General features: G+C 40.6%; 1 protein-coding gene and 1 pseudogene across 2 annotated transcripts in view; one reads left to right on the top strand and one right to left on the bottom strand.

Moving 5' to 3' along the window:
• CNNM2 (cyclin and CBS domain divalent metal cation transport mediator 2) overlaps nt 1-21,358 on the bottom strand; it is a 172,721-nt gene that overhangs the window by 108,126 nt on the left and 43,237 nt on the right. The gene's annotated exons all lie outside the window — the stretch shown is intronic.
• On the top strand, nt 94-500 carry LOC138427898 (ubiquitin-ribosomal protein eS31 fusion protein-like; annotated as a pseudogene).

Below are 21,358 nucleotides of genomic sequence, written 5' to 3'. Positions count from 1 at the left end.
TCAATTCAAAAAGTGGACAGGTCAGAAAGAGGATCGAGACTACACTAAATCCACCATCCACCAAGAACAGCAGCCAAGATGCAGGTTACCGTGATGACCATCACTCTGGAGGTTGAACCCCCGGATACAACAGAAAAGGTAAAGACCAGGATCCAGGATAAGGAATTTCCTTCTGATCAAAGGCTTCTCTTTGCTGGCAAGCAACTGGAAGACGGACTGACTTCAACATTCAAAGGAGGCCACTCTTCATCTTGTGTGGAGACTTCACGGTGGTGCTAAGAGAGAATCTTACACCACTCCGAAAAGAATGAGGGAAAGAAGGTTAAGCTGGCTGTCCCCAGATACCATAAGGTAGATGAGAATGGTAAAATCAGCCACCTTCTAAGGGAGTGCCCTTCAGATGAATGTGGGTGCTGGTTTTTATGGCCAGTCACTTTGACAGATGCTATTGTGGCCTATGTGGTCTGATCTACTGTTTCAAGAAACCAAAAAACAAGTAATTTTACACTGGTTAACAAAAGACACGAACTAACAGGCTAAAAAAAAAAAAAGATTACACAAAAGAAACCCAGTATGCAGGGTTGGTGAGGAGTGTTCTAGATTAGGAATTGGGCTTGTCCTCTCCTCACTGCTATCACCGACCTTATGCCCTGTCCACCTGAAAGCCCAAGGGACTGGAAATGTAAGGGACTGCAATGACACGGGGGACTTCCCTAGTGATCCAGTGGTTAAGACTCTGTGCTTTCACTGCAGGGGACAGAGGTTCGATCCCTGGTTTGGGGAACTAGGATTCAGCACGCTATGCAGCATGATCACAAATCAAAAAAAAAAATTTTTTTTTAAAGACACGCTTCCTCTCATACTAACTACCTTCAAAGAACCAGGAGCCCTAGAGTTTAACAAATGAGTGAAGAGGATATTTAAAAAAACCCAAAGTACAGTTAAGTATTTCATCTTCTTAGTGTAGTTAGATATCACTCACTTCAACTAGGAACTCACACAAAACAAGTGTTTTTTCTCCCCTGGCACAACAGGCCAGCCTCAATTTTAAAAAATTATTTGCTGAAGCAGCCTCAGGGAAAAAGGCAAGGAAAAAAGACCACAGCTACGTTTTTAGATAAGACAGAACTTACTCACTGAAGGAAGAGTACTTTTCTTCAGGAGTTTTTCAAGATGACCAAAAAGATAACCAACAGTTCTGCGGTTCATCCGAACATGCTGCTTGGGCTTCAGCAACGGGGGTTTGCTTGTCTACATGGACAGAAGTGATTCAGGGAGAGGACTTTAAAATACTTCTGTTTACCTAATGGAACTCAGTGTTCGGAATGCTCGTCTCTCTTCTTTCCTGGTTCACTCACCACAAACAGCAGCCGAGATCACTTGCTCAGGAAGAAGGGGAGCAAGACACTACCACATACTAGCAATCTTTTATTTTTCCTTTTCACCCAGGCACATGTATTTGGCAATGCTCTTTGCAAACATCTAAAGCATTATAAAACTACATAAGGTGAATAACCACCATCAATTAATTCACCAATCCTAATAATGAATGGCCTGCCTTCTTTGACAAAAAATTTTTGCACCAAAATTCAGAAACTCAAGTCTAGTTTCCATCACATAACACCCATGTTTAAGGACTTAGAGGGGGAGATTCTTACCATCTATCTGAAAAATACATCTTGTAGGTGAATATTTTCAAGCCTCTGGACTTTCTCAGTCACTCTCATACCCCATACCCATCATTTTTTAGTGTTGTCTTCAGCTCTGTTTCATTCACACTTCCATCAGCCTCACCTTGCTCAGTCCCATCCAAGCATCCATGCTGAAGCCTCCACCATCACCCCTGGAGGACCCCGCTCTTCTTGTCTATGACTTAGCACGTGTCACACATTGAGATATTGGGATCCCCTTCCTCAAGGGATGCCTCTTCCTTCCCCCTCACATCTGGCGTTGGCGGCCTCAATTCATGTTGTAGAATAGTGAATAAACGTCGTCTCCCCACCTCTGAGACACTGATTCACAGCCACTACTCTTTCCCCAGACTCACTGCAGCTTCGCCATTGGACTGGCCCCAAACCAATCCTTCTGTTACCATCCCCACAAAACAGATACTCACTGAGCCTCTATCAAAGCCAGGTACTGCTGTCCAGCTGAAATAAAGCAATGAACCAAACATAAAAAACCCTGCCTACATGGAGCATGCATTCTAATAGTGGAGAAGTGATGCCCTGGACAGCTCATATTCAATTAGAACTTCAGTATAATTCAGTTGTTTTGATTCTATATTGAGTCAAGTGACTGCCCAGACTCCTGTGGTAGATATTCTGCAAAGACAGGTACCCCCAACTCCTCCTAAACCTGCAGACCCAGGACTACTCCTCCCATTAAGAGGCAGAGTCTGTTTCCTCTCTACCTGAACCTCAGCTGCCCTGTAACTCAGTCAACGGAATTCTCAGAAGTGACCGCTGTGTCAATTCTGGACCTAAGAAATCCGCCAGTTTCCACCATCCAGGAAACCAGGCACCATGTGAAGCTCAGCCTATCCTGCCAGAGAGAAGGCCATGCAGAGAGAAGGGCCCCAAGGAGGAGAACTGTAGCACCCTGGGTGACAACCAGAACAAAGGCCACAGACACGTGAGTGAGGCCACCTCCTACCTTCCAGCCACCAGGTGAATGCAGCCCCTTGAGTGAGTCCAGCAAACTTCACCAGAGCAGAGACCACCACCTATGATGAATTTCTGAACTACAGCATCACAATCAGTAAAGTGGTGGTGGTTGTAAGCCACTATATTTGGGAGTGGTTGTTAGGCAGCAATAGTTAAGGGAGATCCTGCCTCCATGAGCCACAGTTCTCAGCCAGGGTCAGGGTGGTATCTTTTACTGTTTCTAGACCTTCATTATATAAACCACTACAGTTAGGCAAAAAGGAAATACCCAGCCAAGATCTGATGAGTGACTATATTTTTTTGTTTGTTTTTTAAAACAGCTTTATTGGGTTAGAAATCACATACCTTAAAGTTCATCCACATAAAGTGTACAGTTTAAGGGCTTCAAGTAACTATCACAGAATCTAAAATCTTTTCATCACCCCCCCAAAAGAAACCCCATAATCGCTAGCAGTCACTCCCTAACCCCCAACCAACTAACCCCCACTCCCTAACTCCACCAACCCCCAGCTCAGTCCTAGGCAACCACTGATGGACATTCTTTCTGTCTCCATGGATTTACGTATTCTAGACATTCTGTATAAATGGGATCATACACTATATGGTCTTTTATGACTGCCTTCTTTCACTTACCATGATTTTTTTTAAAATTGGGGTATAGTTGCTCTAATGATGAGTGAATATTTATAAAACTAAATGGGGGAGAGGATTGTGGAGAAGTTGCCAAAGTATAACGCACCAGAATCTGTCTTCCCACCTACCCAACAACTGCACTGGTGGAATCTATTTAACTATTTTGGAACCTTGAATGCTTACACCTTCCAGGGGAAGGTAAGATGATAAATTGTGATGAACTACAGTCAATTTTGGCTCTTAGCACAGTAGGAGCCACTTGTTCATCATCCCCAGACCCTTGGCAGACAACTGCGCATGTGTTCCTGGAACCACTGCTCACAGCCTGTGGGAGCTAGGGTGGGCATAAAGGACTCTGTGCTCCAAACACCGGGGGTCCCTGCTGTGACTGCCAATAACTGCTTCTGATCAGAGGCGAGCAGCCACTGTGCCTCCCCACCCTGTTGCAGTCCCCTTCCCTTCTAGCTGAGATGACTTCCAGGGGATTTAAAAGGCCAGGTCCCTTCTCCTCCTTCATTTTTCACTTTTTTCCCCCTTTGGAGCCTGACCTTAAAGACTAGGACATTTAAAAACAACTGCATATATGAAAAAAATTAGAACGTGACTATATGTGCCCTGAGAAAAGCTCAGAAAAGACCTGGGAAGACCTTTGGTTTCCATCTCAGGCTGATCCTCAGCAAAGGGACTATACAAATCAATCAAAATAAAAAGCAAACAATAAGAAAAACAAGCAAGCCCTAGGGAAGGGGGAAATCTGATTTCCAGAGTTACCACATTATTATATTCAAGAGTCCACTAAAATAAATCATAAGGCATGCAAAGGAACAGCAAAGTATGGCTCATTCAGAGAAAAAAAAAATCAATAGATGCTGTCCCTAAAAAAGACAGAATGGCTAATACACTAGGCAAAGACTTCAAAGGAAATGTCTTAAAGATGCCCAACAGACTAAAGGAAGATATGGAAAAAGCCGAGAAAACAAAGTGTGAATGAAAGGAAATATCAATAAAATGACAACCAAAAAGAAGTTCTGGATGGAGCTCAAAAGTATATAGCTGCAATGAAAAATTCCTTGAAGGATTCAAAAGCAGATTTCAGTAGACAGAAGACTCGGTGAACTTGAAGATAAGACAATGGAAATTACTGAGTCTAAAGAAAAGAAAAAAGATGGATGGAAAGCCAACAGAGCGTAAGGGAACTGTGGGACACCATTAAGAAGAGCAACATAAGCACAGAGGAAGTCACAGAGGGAAAAGAGAGAAAAGGAAAGAGAGAATACTTAAGAAATAATGGCTGAAAACGTCCCAGATTTAATGAAATACAGACTACAGACATCCAAGGAGCTCTATAAACTCCAAATAAGAACACAAAGAAACCCACACCAAGACACATTCTAATCAAACTTTCAAAAGACAAGAGAGTCTTGAAGGCACAAGACAGAAGTGGCTCATCACATAAAGGGATCCTCAGTAAGATTACCAGACTTGTCAGAAAGTCCAGAAATAATGGTGCACAATGGGCTGATATTGCGAAGTGAAGAAAACAAACTATCAAATGAGAACCCTGTTTCTGGCAAAACTGTCCTTTAAGAGTGAGGGAGAAGGCAAGACTTCCCCAAACAATAGTTGAGAAAGTATGTGACCACCAGACCTACCCTGAAAGAAATGCTCAAGTAGTCCTACAGGGTGAAATGAAAGGACACTAGACAGTATTTCAAAGCCTATAGAGAAACACAAATCTCAGTAAAGCTGAGTGTATCCGCAACTGCAGAAACCTATTATTGTATGGAGAAGGAAATGGCAACCCACTCCAGTGTTCTTGCCTGGAGAACCCCAGCCTGGTGGGCTGCCATCTATGGGGTCGCACAGAGTCGGAAACGACTGAAGCGACTTGGCAGCAGTAGCAGCAGCAGTATTATTGTAACAGTGGTTTGTAACTACATTTTTCTACATGATTTAAGAGACTAAAACATTAAAAATAAAATAGTACAAAAGCTAGTATTACTGTAACTTGGGTTTCTCACTCCAAATCTTATTTTCTATATAATTTTAGATCAGTGCACCTTTAAGGAATTATAAGTTCATTTTAGAGTGTATTATGTATAAAGATGTTAGTTTTGTGACATCACCAACCAAAAGGGGTGGGGACAAAGCTGTAAAGATTCACATTATTAAAATCAGAAATGAAAATAGGGACATTAGCACTGGTTCTACAGATATAAAGGGACAGACGTAAACAACTGGATGCCAACAAATCATATCTAGATGAAATGGACAAATTCCTGGAACCACAAAAGCTACAAAGATTAAATTATGAAGAACTAAAAAATTTGGTTATTCCTATAGCCAATAAGGAGACTGAATCAATAATCAAAAATCTCCAAAGAAAAACCTTGGATCTGATGGCTTGACTGATGAATTCTACTAAACGTTTAAAGAACTAACTCCAAAAGTTCTCAAACATTTCCAAAAGACTGAAGAGGAGGGGATATTTTCAGACTCACTCTGAGAGGCCAACATTACTTTGATACCAAAGCTGGATAAGGACACGGTAAGAAAACTGCAGACCAATATTTCTTCTGAACACTAATGCCAAAACCTTCAACAAAATGCAACAAACAGAAGTCAGCAGCATATTAAAAGGATTATATACTATAAACAAGTAGGATTTATTCCTGACATGTAAGGATAGTTCAACAGACCAAAAACGTAATACACTATATCAACAGAAGGAAGGAAGAATATCCACATGATCATCTCAATTGGGCTGGAAAAGAATCTGACAGAAATTCAACACCCTTTCATGATAAGAACATTCAAACTAGAAACAGAAGGAAACTTCAACAGAATAAAGCTGTATGTGAAAACCCACAGAGATCACCATCTTCAATGGTTCATGGCTGAAAGCATTTCCTCTAATAGAAGGATCAAGGCAAGGATACCCTCTTTCAGTATTTCTGCTCAACACAGTATTTAAAGTTCACTCAGACCAATTAGGCTAGAAAGAGACAGGCATCCAAATTGGAAAAGAAGATGATACCTCTTTGCAGATGATATGATCTTATATGTAGAAAATCCTAAAGATTCCACACATACCAAAAGACTATTAAAACTAACAAATTCATTAAAGTGGCAAAATACAAAAGCCAACACAGAAAAACTCAGTTTCATTTCTCTGTATATAACAATGAACAATTTAAAAAGGAAATTACAAAGAATTCTGTTCACAGAAACAATTCTATTCACAGTAGCATCAAAAAGAATACTTAGGAGTCAACCGAGAAAAAGATTCGTACAATGATAATTACAAATATTGATAAAAAGAAATTAAGGCCATAAATAGAAACATCCCAAGATCATTAATTGGAAATCTTAACACTATTAAGATGTCCATACTACCCAAAGCTACTATAGATTCAATGCAATCCCTACCAAAATCTCAATCATGATTTTTGCAGCAATAGGAAAAACAAAACCAAAAAAACCCATCCTAAAATTCATATGAAATCTCAAAATGACCCCAAGTAGCCAAACAATCTTGAAAAAGAACAAAACTGGAAGACATACGTCCTGAATTCAAAATTTTACCACAAAGTTACAATAATCAAACAAGTATGGTATTAGTAAACAGACAGACACAGACACAATGCAATCTACTGCAGGGCCCAGAAATAAAATCCTTGCATATATGGACAAATAATTTTTGACAAGGGTGCCAAACCTTCAGGGGGAAAGGATATTCTTTTCCACAAATATTTCTGAGAAAAATGCATATCCACATGCATGAGAATGAAGATGGATCTTTATCTAACACCATATACAAAAATTAACTCAAAAAATGGATCAAGGACCTAAATATGAGCCCTAAAGGTATAAAACTCTTAGAAGAAAATATAGGACAAAAGCCTCCCAACAGTGGATTGGGCAATGATTTCTTAGACATGACACCAATGGAATAGTAAACAAAAGGGAAAAAATAAATAGGTTGCTGGGAAATTTTTAATGTTGTGCATCAAAACATACTATAAGAGTAAAACAGCCACCCACAGTATGGGAGAACATATTTACAAATTATGTATCTAATAAAGGAATAATATCCAGCATATACAGCTCCTAAAACTCAAACAATAAAACAACCCATTTAAAAATGGGCAAAGGACTTGAATAGACATTTCTCTAAAGATCTATGAATGTCCATGAAGTACACAAAAAGATGTTCAACACTACTAGTCATTCAGGAAAAGCAAACCGAAACTACCAGGAGATGCCACCTCACACCCACTGGGATGGCTACTGTTGAGAAACCAGAAAATAAATATAGACAAGGGCGTGGAGAATGTAAAATTGGTGGGAATGTAAAATTGTCCAGGCGCTACAGAAAACTGCCTGGTGGTCCCTCCAAAAATTAACTCTAGGATTGCGACATGATCCATCAATTCCACTTCCAGGTCTGTACTAAAAAGAAAAACCAAGAGGAGGGTGTGGCGGAGCTGGCTGCCTTCCCATATTCATAGCAGTGTTATTCACAATAACCAAAACATAGAAGCAAGCCAGTGTCCATGGACTGAAAACTAGATAAAGAAAATGTGGTATATATACATAATGGAATATCCTAAAAAGGAAGGAAATTTTGCAATGCGCTGCAATAATCTTGAGGACATTCTGCCAAAAAGGCAAATAGTGTCTGATTCCACTTATATGAGGTACTTCAGGTAGTCAAAAAATCATGAGGAAAGAAGGTAGAATGGTGGTTACCAGGGGATGTGTGTAGGGGGAAAATGAGAGTTACTGTTTAACAGGTATAGAGTTGCAGTTTTATAAAATGAAAAGAATTATAGAGATAGAAAGAGGTCATGGTTACACAACAATGTGAATATTCTTAATACCACTGAACTGTGTGTTTAAAGATGGCTAAGATGGTAAATTTTATTCTGTTTAAAAACAAAAAAAGATTTTTAACTTAAATTGGGTATCTATAAGCATGGAAGAGACCTAGAGCATTTTATTTTTTTGGACAGAGGACTCAACTCATTTTTTCCTGCGTATTCTGTTAGTTAAATGTTGACCATGTCTCCTATGTATTTTTTTACTAAATTAATGCATTACGTACATTAAGAAATACCTTCAATAATAAGCGTAAGTGTTTATATATTTATGTTTGAATAAACATGCGAGTCCTACTGCAATCTGTTGGTTAGCTATGCATGCGACAACTTGGGGACAACTGCTTAAGGGTAAACCAGTTTCTATGTTATTCTCGAATTTCTTCTTCCAACTCTCTCCCCTTAGCCTTTGGACTCTAAACTATTTGAGTTTTCTTCCTCTCAATGTTTTCCTTCAGCAGTTCCAATTCCTGCTTTCACCTTTTAAGTATGGGCTTAGGTATCTGGCCTTCTGCTCTTTCAAGTACACCCTCCCTTGGCAAATTCATCTTACTAACAAATCGCCAGAAGTTTTGTCAACTTGCCTACTCTCTGAATTAGTCTGCAACCACTGAACATTTACACCTGAGTCAAACATCTCACCACTAGTGTATCATCTAGCCTGCCTCACCCACACTGTCAATGCCCAACAAAACTCTCCAATTTGCTTATCTATCTTCTGCTGAATCACCCAATTTAACTATACATCTGGAGCCAACTCAAAACACTTTCTAACAGCTCTACTTATTAGAAATTCTGCTGGAATTAGGCGAAAACTGACTTCCTTGTAACTTTCATATTGGGTCCAGTTTGGGCTTCTGAGGTCTCACAAAATACCATCACTGCATGCACACGTGCTAAGTCACTCAGTTGTGTCTTTGCGACCCTATGGGCCAAAGCCCACCAGGCTCCTCTGTCCGTGGGATTTTTCAGACAAGAACCCTGGAATGGGTGGTCATTTCCCCCTCCAGGGGATCGTCCCGACTCAGGGATCGAATCTGCGTCTTCTGTGTCTCTGGCGCTGCAGGAAGATTTTTTACCCACTGAGCCAACGGGGACTACCCACACCCAAATCTAAACCAAATGCACCATTTTTGTCATCTTTAGGTTTCCTTGGCAAGACACGAGGACCTTTTCCAAGCAAAAGAGGGCAGCTGGAACCACAGCTAATCTGTGTCCTATAAACCAAAACAGGCACTGAACACTTCAGGTGAGCGAATCAGGACAAGCGTAGAATAACGTCCAGGACTCAGACCCAGTTCAGCGGGCCTAAGAAACTATGGGTCTCCAAGCTGACGGATGATACAAAGCCTGAGGCCTCTCATCAGCTGGTGGAGCGTGCTTATCCTCTGCTTAGAGAACCAGGCAAGTCCTCCATGCTCCCAATTCTGCTTTTACAACAGTCCCTTGATGACATGTTGTGAACTGATTACACTGCAGCTTAAAAAGCTTTTTCATCAACCTGATCTAGTAATTTAAAAGCAAAACAAAAACACTCTATTGTGGAATAAGCCACCAAGTGCTTACTTAAACACTAGGCACTTCTGGGTACTGACGACTTGGTCATGACATTGGAGGAGTTGATGACTAGAAGGAAGCTGACTAAGAGTAGTCAGTGAGAACCCAAGGAAGAATCTGAAGTGGTACAGAGTGGCACATTAGCCAAGAATATACCCAGAGAATACCAAAGAGAACACACACGAGACTGGTCTTCCGGCCTGTCTTGGGTCATTCACACAGAAGCAAGGGACCAGAAAGACTTCTGATACCTAGCTCTGATGAGGAGGAACTGGGAGGAAAAATCACTTGTGTGTTCTCCACAATGTTTTAAAAAGAACTGACTGTATCAGACTAACTATGTAAATACAGAAGAGGAGTCATGTTTAAACATGAGGGTGAGAAGAGGCAAATCATGTAGAAAGAAAAAAAAAAACTATTAAAATTCTTCTGAGGGAAAAAAAGACAAAACAATTGGAGCAATTCAGAATTCTCAAGGTCTGCCAAGGTTTCCTACACAAAGCAAGAATTTTGTCCACTTGCTGTAGGAAAGAAAGATCTTTCTCTTTTACATTTCTCTTACACATCAGAAAATGTTAGCAAAATTCAGTCTTTCAGTCCTTAACAACGACTAAAATGTAATCACACAATTACATTTAAGTTATACTGTGGACTTGAACTGTCAAAGAAAGAATATTTCATAAACTTTTTACACATACTTCTTTAAAATCACTAATAACATCAATTTTTTTTTTCCCTGCAAAAATTTTGAACACATATTTGAAGCCACTGCTATAGCTTAAAACTGGAATTCCCTTAATGGTTACTGGGAACTATGATAATAGAAATTACTTTTACTAGTATTTCTCTGAATTCTATTCATTTATAACACTTTCTATAGTCATGCTACTCTTCAGCTTTCTTAAACTGGCCCATTTAGCCTTGCCTATCCCACTAATTATATAAGCTTTTTGAATCCTGACTCTATTTTGGGGGGCTCCAAAATCACTGAATATGGTGATTGCAGCCATGAAATTAAAAGATGCTTACTCCTTGGAAGGAAAGTTATGACCAACTTAGACAGCATATTAAAAAGCAGAGAGATTACTTTGCCAACAAAGGTCCATATGCTCAAAGATTTTTTCCAGTAGTCACGTATGGATGTGAGAATTGGACTATAAAGAAAGCTGAGCACCGGAGAATTGATGCTTTTGAACTGTGGTGTTGGAGAGACTCTTGAGAGTCCTTTGGACAGAAAGATCAAACCAGTCTATCCTAAAGGAGATCAGCTCTGAGTGTTCATTGGAATGACTGATGTTGAAGCTGAAACTCCAATACTTTGGCCACCTGATGCGAAGAGCTGACTCATTTGAAAAGACCCTGACGCTGGGAAAGATTGAAAGCAGGAGGAGAAGGGGACGACAGAGGATGAGATGGTTGGATGGCATCACCAATTCAATGGACATGAGTTTGGGTAAACTCAGGGAACTGGTGATGGACAGGGAGGCCTGGCGTGGTGCAGTCCATGGGGTCACCAAGAGTCGGACACTGCTGAGCAACTGAACTGAATCTCTAAAATCTCTTGTCTTCATTCTTTACTTATAATGTACATTTGTTTATTTACTCATTCAACAAACATTTACTGACCAACTACTGCCAGTCAACAGCATTCTCATAAAACTTACAACCCAGGTGCTATATAAAATGGAAAGGTTAGACTGAGATGTTATTGTCTCTTTAAGATCTAAAATTTCATTATATAAAAGATCATCTACATTTACCATTTTAATTGATCAAAAAAGCAGAAGACTAAAACTTGGCATTAATAAGAAATAGTAATATTTAGACCACACCCAAGCAAGGTCTGCTTCAATCCTGGGTACAAATTTCTAGCTCTATCACAAGTTCCCGTCCAAACAAAGTCAATGTCTGTTGATCAAACAATGGGTCACAAATATATGAATCTCTTTGCAAATTATGAAAAAGCTGGGAAATGATTAAATAGTACACTGTAAATTGGATAGTTATTTAAACCTACATAAGCTCATGTTTGAGGAACAGTTTTTTTACAGTTAGTTTCTGAGTTCATTTAGAGAAGATCTTCTATAACTTAGGTTAAAGGTTAATTTTTTATATATCAAAAGTTCACACTACGGCAGAGTTTACAGAATACAATACCAATCAAAGAAGTGCACTGCAGCTCAGTCGCTGAGTTCAAACACATGTTCTTCACTCATCTGAAATAACAATCAAAGTGCTGTCATCTAATTCAGAATAATAAACATTCATATATACCAGTAGAAACACTCTTGTTTCCTTCTGTTTACAAGTCCCAGAGTCATAACTAACACATTGTTGAAAACAATTCCTTGTAATCTAAAGGCCCTAAAGCCACAAACAATACACTACTAATCAAAGCTTCACAGCCTTGATTACTCAGGGGAGTGCAGCCGCCCACCAAAACGCCCAGAGAGAAGCGAGCTTATCTTTCCCACAAATTGGTAATGTTTTTCCTCTCTTTTCTGCCAAATCCTTGAAGAAGGGACACACTGCACATACAAAGATTCAATAAAAAGAATCCTAGTATTTCCTGTTCCTGAGATGTAACCAGACTCATTTAGCTGACATGTATTGTATACTTCACTATGGCAGGCTCTAGGCTAACCCTTTTAAAGACATGGCCCCTGTCTTCCAGGAAAGTTAAGTTCTAGAGGGATAGAGCAGTATGAACAAATAACTAGTGTGATAAATACTGTGAAAGAACAGTAACAATGTTAAAAGACTTTAGAGGAGAATTTTACCTAATAGAAGGAAAAGAACACCACCCCCTGAGAAAGTAACATTTAATCAGGTATCTGAAGGCCGCTGCTTATCTTGAATTTTCTCTCTGCATATTTGCACAGATATTTGGTTTTGGTCAAATAAGTTACATATTTAAAAACATCCTATTTTGGAATTATCGTCAGCTGGTGTATTTAAAATACAAGAAAGGCACGTAAGCATACCTGGTTGCCTTCTGCCATGACCTGGTAAATATCACACCTTGGCTAGACTGCCTGTCCCCAGGGAGGATGAGACTCCTGAAACAGAGCTAGGTCACACGAATTGTTCCAGCCAAAACCAGCAGATAGCCAGACAAACTCCCAAAGTCAGCAGAGCCCCCAAACCGACCACCCTAGAAATGTTTTCGACAAATACTTATTGTGAGCAACTGACATTTCTCAGTCATCTGCCATGCAGCATTACTATGGCAACAGATAACTGATATACAAGATCTTTAAAAGTTACTATTCTTGTATCTTTTCTCTGGAAACTACTGAAGGATATGTCCTCCCAGGAGGAACAAGTAAACCAAGACAGACTCTGATTTGGGATCCAGAAGTGAAGGATTTAAACATAGGAAAAAAATAATTTTTAGGTTAATTTGTGAAGGGAAGATTCAGAGCAACAGGCTGCTACAGTTCTATAGTTCCTGTTGGCAATTCTAGGATAAATGCTTCCAAAACCACCTAGAGAACTAATATATAACTCCATGTGTATTAGAATCCTGGCAAGGAGTATGAGGATAGTAAGTTAGTTACGTGAAGAAGAATAAGCAAACAAAAAAATGAGAATTAAGGAAAATTCCAGGAAAAAAAAAAACTAAGATGTGATCATAACATATCACCTGGCTCACATGGAACAACTTTCATGTTTACAATAATGTATACATTAAACATTTGACATGAGAAGCTAAGCTAGAGAACCATTCCCTGAGAAAGTGGCATTTGTGAAGACAACTGGAAGCATGTTTTAACAACTTAAAAACATATTTTAAAATTTTGGACAATTGTACTGGGAGGATAGGGGGAAAGGGTGTGTGTGCTGGAGGGAGAAAGAAGTTTAAGAAAAGTAGATTGGTATCTTCCAGTGTAGAAAACCCTCAAGATCTAAAACTGAAATATAAAAGACAGCGATTTAACCACAGGTTTTTTAAATATCAAATTTAATAGCATAAGAAACAGCTAGAAAGTAGTCAAATCTGGGGAGCTGGGAGGAGACAGAAGGTTGCTATTTTTGAATCATAAGCCCAGTGTCTTTTGAAGCTATTATTTTAATAAAAATTAAATTTTTTAATAAAAATTAAAATTTTCACCAATTTTTAACATCATTTGCCTTACTTCCATTCTCCCCAAATTTCTATTTCTAGACACCTTACATCTATTACAACTAGAACTATTTTCTGAATTCATTTATTCATTCAACTATTTACTGGGAAGCTATTAATGTCCACTGTTTTTGATAAGCAATTAACAAAAAACTAAGTCTAGTGGGGACACACAAAATATTTTACATAACACATACAGATAGGCCAAGAAGTAAGTGGTAAGAAAAGTAATGCAAAATAAACAGATGGATGTGTGTATGCTCAGTCATGTCCGACTCGTCGCAACCCTACGTCCTAGCTCCCCAGGCTCCTGTCCATGAAATTTTTCCAGCATTTATATATGTTGGTGGCATTTAAGCAGACATCTGGAGTTAATAAGGGAGCAGTCCATGCAGATATGTGGCAAAAGAACAGAGGAGGTGGGAAAGCAGCTAATGCAAAGGCCCTAAGATGTACATGCGCTTAGCATGTTCAAAGGCAAGTTGGAAAACCAGCTATTTAGGGCCTTATGTGCATTGTAAGTACTTTTGCTATTACTCTGCATGAGCTAATGAACCATGGGTCTTCAAATGAGTTACAGCAATAGGAATTAACTTTTACTCTTTAAAAGATCACTTGCTGGTATACAATCACTTGCCAAAAAAACAAAAACAAAAAACTGGCAATATATGCTAAGGCTTATATTATATATACTATATGTTAAGGCTGAGACAATATACACTAACACTGGACTTTCCAGGTGTCGTGGTAAAGAATCTGCCTGCAATGCAGGAGACCCGGGTTCAATCCCTGGGTCAGGAAGATCCCCTGGAGAAGGAAATGGCAACTCACTCCAGTCTTCTTGCCTGGTAAATCCCATGGACAGAGGAGCCTGGTGGGCTACAGTCTGTGGGGTCATGAAGAGTCGGACATGACTGAACACACACGCCATGAGGCTAGTAGATACTGAATCAAAAATCTGACTCCTAGGTATATGCTGCTGCTGCTGCTAAGTCACATCAGTTGTGTCCGACTCTGTGCGACCCCAGAGGAAAACACAGCGAAACACTGGGAGCTATCTGAAAGTCCATCAACAGTAGAACAGATCAATAAACTGTGGTGTGTATGTGTTAGTCGCTTAGTCATGTCTGACTCTTTGCAAGCCCATGGACTGTAACCCACCAGGCTCCTCTCTGTCCATGGGATTCTCTAGGCAAGAATACGGGAGTGGGTTGCCATTTCCTTCTCCAGGGGATCTTCCCAACCCAGGGATCAAACCTGGGTCTCCCGCACTGCAGGCAGGTTCTTCACTGTCTGCACCACCAAGGAAGCCCTAATAAACTGTGGTATATTAACACAAAGGGGACGACAGAAGATGAGATGGTTGGATGGCATCACCAACTCGATGGACGTGCGTTTGAGCAAGCTCCAGGAACTGGTGAAGGACAGGGAAGCCTGGCATGCTGCAGTCCATGGGGCTGCAAAGAGTCAGACACAACTGAGCAACTGAACTGAACACAACTGAATAGTTCCCAGCAATGAGAAGAAACCAAATTTCATGCACACACATAATGTGGATGGATCTCACACACATAATGTTGCATAAAAGACGACAGACTCAACTTACACATTGTATGATTCCATTTACATGAAGTTTAACAATAGACTGGACTAACCTGTGCCCTTAGACAGGGGTCATCCTTGGCGGATCAGTGTCTACAGGTGAACGTGAGGAGTAGCTAGTCACATGCCGATTTCAGCTCTGGGTACGGCATACATAGATGTGATCAACTTGTGAAAATTCACCACAAACCCATAATATGTGCAATTTTCTGTATATAAATGTAAGGCTCTTTTTAAAAGATGAATCTGCTGTGTGGAAAATGGATTCTAAGGAGGCAAAACACCACGGGGAGCAGTTAGGAAGCTAGTGTAATTCTTCAAAATAAGATGATGGTGGCTCAAGCAGGAGAGGCAGAGACTGTGCTGAATGGCCACATCCTGGAATATTTTGAAGCTAAAGTCAGCGTGATTTCCTAACAGACTACACCAAATAATAAAAGCAACAAGGATAGCATGAAGTGTGTGTTGTTGTTGTTTTTTTGGCCTGGACAACTGGAAAACAGAAGTGCCTTAGCTGAAGTGGAAAAGACTATGGAAAACGTAGATGTGGAGAGCATGGGGGGGAAATGTCTAGTTTTGAGAACCTTATGTTTGTGAGGGGTCCAAATAGAGCTGTTAAAACCTGTAGCTGGATGCATAAATTCGGAGTGCAAGAAAATCTGGATTGCAAAATAAATCTGGGAATTGAGAGCAGAAGCACAGCTTTAAAACCAGGGGACTGCCTACCTCTGCCAAGTGATCAAGGTTAATATCAACACTCATGAAGTCACGTACCCCTGACACGAGACGAAGAGAGAGACACTTTGCGGCCTTTTCCTCAAACCCTTAACTCCCGACAAATCCTTCTACAAAACACCTGACTCAGTGCGTGTAAGTGAAGTCACTCAGTCGTGTCCGACTCTTTGCGACCCCATGGACTCTAGCTCACCAGGCTCCTCTCTCCATGGGATTCTCCAGGCAAGAGTACTGGAGTGGGTTGCCATTTCCTTCTCCAAACCTGACTCCAAATACCTGACCAGTACTCCTTAAAACTGTCAAGATCCTCAGAAACAAGGTGTGAGACGGTGAGAACTGGGGGTTCTATTAGCGTCGTTCCTCCCGTGACCTGTTTTCCCACCTCCTCCTTATTACCTTCACACTGCCCTGGCTTCCACTCTGTTGCTCCCTCTAGAGCAGCACTGTCCAACAGAAGTTTCTGTGATGATGAAAAGAAACGTTCTATACCTTGGCTGACTAACACAGTAGCCCCGAGGCACATTTAGCTACTGAGCACTTGCAATGTGTCTATAGTGCCTGAGGCCCTGAGTTTTTATTTTATGTAATTTAAACAGGCACACGTGGCTACCAGTTACTATTTGGACAGCACAGCTCTGAGTTCACGATCTCTTATTTGATCCTCTTTTCTTGACCTTTTATAAACCCTGATACTTCTCCATACTTTATTATCCTGGCCATAGCCAATCCTTAAAGAACATCTAAAGTCAGATTTCACTTGGCCTTTGCTCCTATCTTTCTATACCTGCACAGTACAGCTGGAAAAGGACAGAAGCCTCCTGGGCCAAACAAGCCTCCTCCCTAATCTGCCTGTTAAGTTAGGCCTCAAAGATCACTAAGAGATTGACGCCTGTGAATTCAAGGAAATATTTCTCAAATGTGAATTAAAAAAAAAAAAAGACTCCAAGTGTTAATGATAAAGTAGATATAAGAAAAAAACTCTTTTAGAGACTCACAGACTTAGAAAACAAACTCATGGTTGCCAGAGGGAAGGGACAGTTAAGGACTTTGGGAAGGTCATGTACACACTGCTATATTTAAAATGTATAAGCAATGTAAAACCTATTGTATAGCACATGGAACTCTGTTCAGTGTCTCGTGCAAGCCTGGATAGGAGGAGAGTCTGGGGGGAGAATGGATACACATATATGTATAGTTGAGCCCCTTCACTGTTCACTTGAAGCTATCACATTGTTAATTGGCTATACCCTAATACAAAACATTTATGGCGTAAAAAAAAATAAAATTTTACTAAATAAAACCAAAAAAAACCTCTTTTACAAATATAAAATAAGAATAATACCCAGATTAATGATATCAACTCAGTGAGTTAAGGAATATTCTCCTCCTAAAACTAAACCACTATTCACAATGTATGGTACTAGCTTACACAGCACATAATCTTGCCACTTTCCTCTAGTCAAACAATTGTAAAATCCTCATTTGTACAGTGTGTCTTTACAGCTATTAGGCAGGAAGACAATTCTATTAAGACCTTTTCTCATGAATATACAATAATTATGGCAGCATAATCTGGTATGGGGGCTTTCCTGGTAGCTCAGCAGTAAAGAATATGCCCACCAATGCAGGAGAAGCAAGTTTGATCCCTAGGTCAGGAAGATCCACTGGAGAAGGAAATGGCAATCCACTCCAGTATTCTTGCCTAGGAAATCCCATGGACAGAGGAGCCTGGTGGGCTACAGTCCATGGGGTCACAAAGAGGACACGATTCAGCGACTAAAGAACATAATCTGGTATAGATTCAAAGTGAAGTGCCAGAGCTCAGCGATAATCTGATCATCCAGAAGATCCAGACTTGATTTATGCTAGTTTTGAAAGATAATTGAAATAAAGGCAATTTTTAAAAAATTTATGGAGAACAAGGATTCAGAGAGTAAATTCCCAAAGAACTGTAGCTTGAGAAACAAACTATCCCCAGCTGAAAATGCCAACAGCCATGAGAGAGTAACTAATAAGAGCTTTTATAGTTTAGCTATCAGATGCTTTCCTCTCTGCAGTCAGATGAGAACAGCTCTTCAGAAAATTACTTCCACAGAGGTCAAAGTTCTTTTTTTAACATTTTCATCTGTTCACTTAGTGAACTAAGTGATTCACTTAGTTCAATCACTAAGTTGTGTCCGACTCTGTGAGACCCCAAATGACTGCAGTGCACCAGGTCTCCCTGTCCTTTACTATCTCTCAAAGTTTACTCCAACTCATGTCCATTGAGTCGGAGATGCCACCCAACCATCTCATCCTCTGTCATCCCCTTCTCCTCCTGCCTTCAATCTTTCCCAGCATCAGCACCTTTTTCCAATGAGTCAGTTCTTCACATCAGGTGGCCAAATTATTGAAGCTTCAGCATCAGTCCTTCCAATGAATATTCAGGGTGGATTTCCTTTAGGATGAATCTCTCCTTAATATTTTTATTAGGAAGAGATTAATACAATGAGCCTCCCTGTACCCAATACCTAGCGTGACAAATTACCAGCCTGCAAAGATTGTTTTAATGGCAAGACAAGTGCACGATGAGGACATCAGCAACATCTCAGAGAAATGCCAAGACAAGTAAGTAGTACAATGAAAGAGAAGGGAAGTGAAGTGAAAGTCGCTCAGTCATGTCTGACTTTTGCAACCCCATCGACTATACAGTCCATGGAATTCTCCAGGCCAGATACTGGAGTGGGTAGCCTTTCCCTTCTCCAAGGGATCTTCCCAACCCAAGTCTCCTGCATTGCAGGCAGATTCTTTACCAGCCTAGCCACCAGGGAAGCCAGAGGAGGTAAAGGGAAGGGAAGGGAAGTCGTTCAGTCGTGTCCAACTCTTTGCGACCCGGTGGACTGTAGTCTACCAGGCTCCTCTGTCCATGGGATTCTCCAGGCAGGAATACCGGAGTGGGTTGCCATTTCCTTCTCCAGGGGATCTGCCCGACCCAGGGATTGAACCTGGGTCTCCTGCATGGCAGGCAGACGCTTTACCCTCTGAGCCACCAGGGAAGCCCGAGAAGGTAAAGGGGCTCCTTTTTATTCAGTCAACAAACGTTTATAAAACCCTTACCATGCATCCAACCAACCCTGAAAGTACAGACAAAAACCTCGTCCCTGTCTTCCTGATGCGTATAGTCTAGGGGCCTGGAAAACCACCAGCCAATAACAAAGCAGTGTAAAACATGTTATAACAGGCTAAGTAAAGTACCAGGCGGGTGCCTAACCCAGAATCGAAGGCCAGGGGAGGCTACAGCGTGAAGGATGAGTAGGAATTTGCTGAGGGCAGCGAAGTCGGCATCACTCTTGACTACATTCTTCTTTAACTAGTCACAAGATTCCATGCGCTGTGTCTTTTCTTCTCTTTTTAAATCCACCACCCTTCCAAAAAGTTTGTGAACTTGAAAGAAAATTAGCATAAGGAGATATGTTTTAGACTATTTGAGGCTCAGACTGCTGTAAGATCTCTTTCTCAGCTTCTAAACCCTTCAGTCAGCTCAGTGAGCTCAGACTCACCAAACGTTATTTTCATTAACCATCCAAATCTCTCTCTCCTTAAACATGTCGAGGTTTCCTCAACAGAAAGGACCCAGGTAAGGTTCTTTCACGAGAAGGGAGCAGAATTTCACTTCAGACTGGAAGTGGCTCTTTACCATGAGGACACCTCCTTCTCCCCCTATGTTAAGAACATATTTCAAATTGCTGACTTCATTGTAACTGTGATTCCCAAAGCTGTGGTCAATTTCAGAGGGACCAATTATAGTCCATCGAAATTTTCAATTTTAACTGGCTATGATTCTATTACTCTGTAACCCTAAACTGCTGCTTAACATTTATTACAAGTTCATATACCCAAGAATCTTACAACTGGAAGGAGTCCTTAGAGATCAGTTAGTGCCAAGGTTTGCAGACCGTTCCAGAGAAGTGCTTCACAGGCCCTGCCAACACAGACACTCAAATTTTAACATGAAGAATTCACTCCTTCAGTTTTATGAAGCTTGGCATATAGCTCCCCGCTTGACTCTTCAGTGCACATGTATTTGCAGGTTCTTGTAACTGTGTCAGTGATGAGAAAAGGCTATAACTGTTTAAAAAGATTCCAGCTCATACAGTTCACCTAGGGAAACCTGCTCCGGTAGGTCCACTATCCATTACTGACCCTGAACTGAGCAGAGCAGCAAAGAAGGCTGAAGTCCATCTGCTGGTTCATGCTCTCTAAAGGCATTACCATCGCTTGCAAAATAATCAAACTTGATAACGTTATATCAAGAAGTCTATTAAAATCTGAGCACAATCAACTTTGGATGTTTACTGCCTTTTCAATTTACAATAAGGAAATGGGAGTGGCTGCTAACAATTCAACTGAAAATTCCCCTATAACAAAAACAAATGTTGCCAAATGTGTGGTCAACCAATGCCCTCACACCTCTTGCAACAGCAAATTTATCTTCTATTCAATCATTAGACAGCTTTCACTGCAAATTATTGCTTAAACTGAACTATGTCTTTCTTCCCGTAGCTTCCATCCACGGGCCTTAGTTCCGTTCCCTGGAAACACAAGGTACTAAACCCTCTTCCTTTACAATATTTGAATGTGGCCTCCTTCCCCAGGCCCCAAGCTCTCACCTCCAGACCAAACATTCTTTCAACCATTCTTCTGTATGTGGCTTTCCAGTCCCTTCATCGCCTTGTCTACCACTTTTGAACACGTTCAAGAATAGACCTGGATTCAATGGTTGTATTTTACTCTGTTCTAGAGTGGATACAACCATCATCTCCCCCAAATCGAGATTTCTAGATTTTTAATTCCTTTTTAAATAGAGCATCTGAGACTGGCTTTTTTGTTACCCCATCTCCCGTACTCACACTCAACCGCTGACCGTTGCCCCAAAGCACCTGTATCGCCCACACATTCCTCTACATCCTCCAGCGCTCACTTACGCAGTTGGTTTCACGGACCAAAAATAGCTAAACTCCATCTGTATTCAACCCTCCATCATCTTAGTTTGACAAAAATACGACAATTCCAGTTTGGACATGTACACATCCTCAGATCTTAGATCTGTTTGTGTTTTCTCTCCCTCTCCATCCAAAGTAAAGGCCTGACTGGATGACCTAGCTTCAGGCTTACACATA

The sequence above is a fragment of the Ovis canadensis genome, chromosome 22, assembly GCF_042477335.2.
Source record: "Ovis canadensis isolate MfBH-ARS-UI-01 breed Bighorn chromosome 22, ARS-UI_OviCan_v2, whole genome shotgun sequence".
Taxonomy (NCBI): domain Eukaryota; kingdom Metazoa; phylum Chordata; class Mammalia; order Artiodactyla; family Bovidae; genus Ovis; species Ovis canadensis.
The sequence above is the reverse complement of the archived record's forward strand: the minus strand, read 5'-3'. Positions and strand labels throughout refer to the sequence as shown.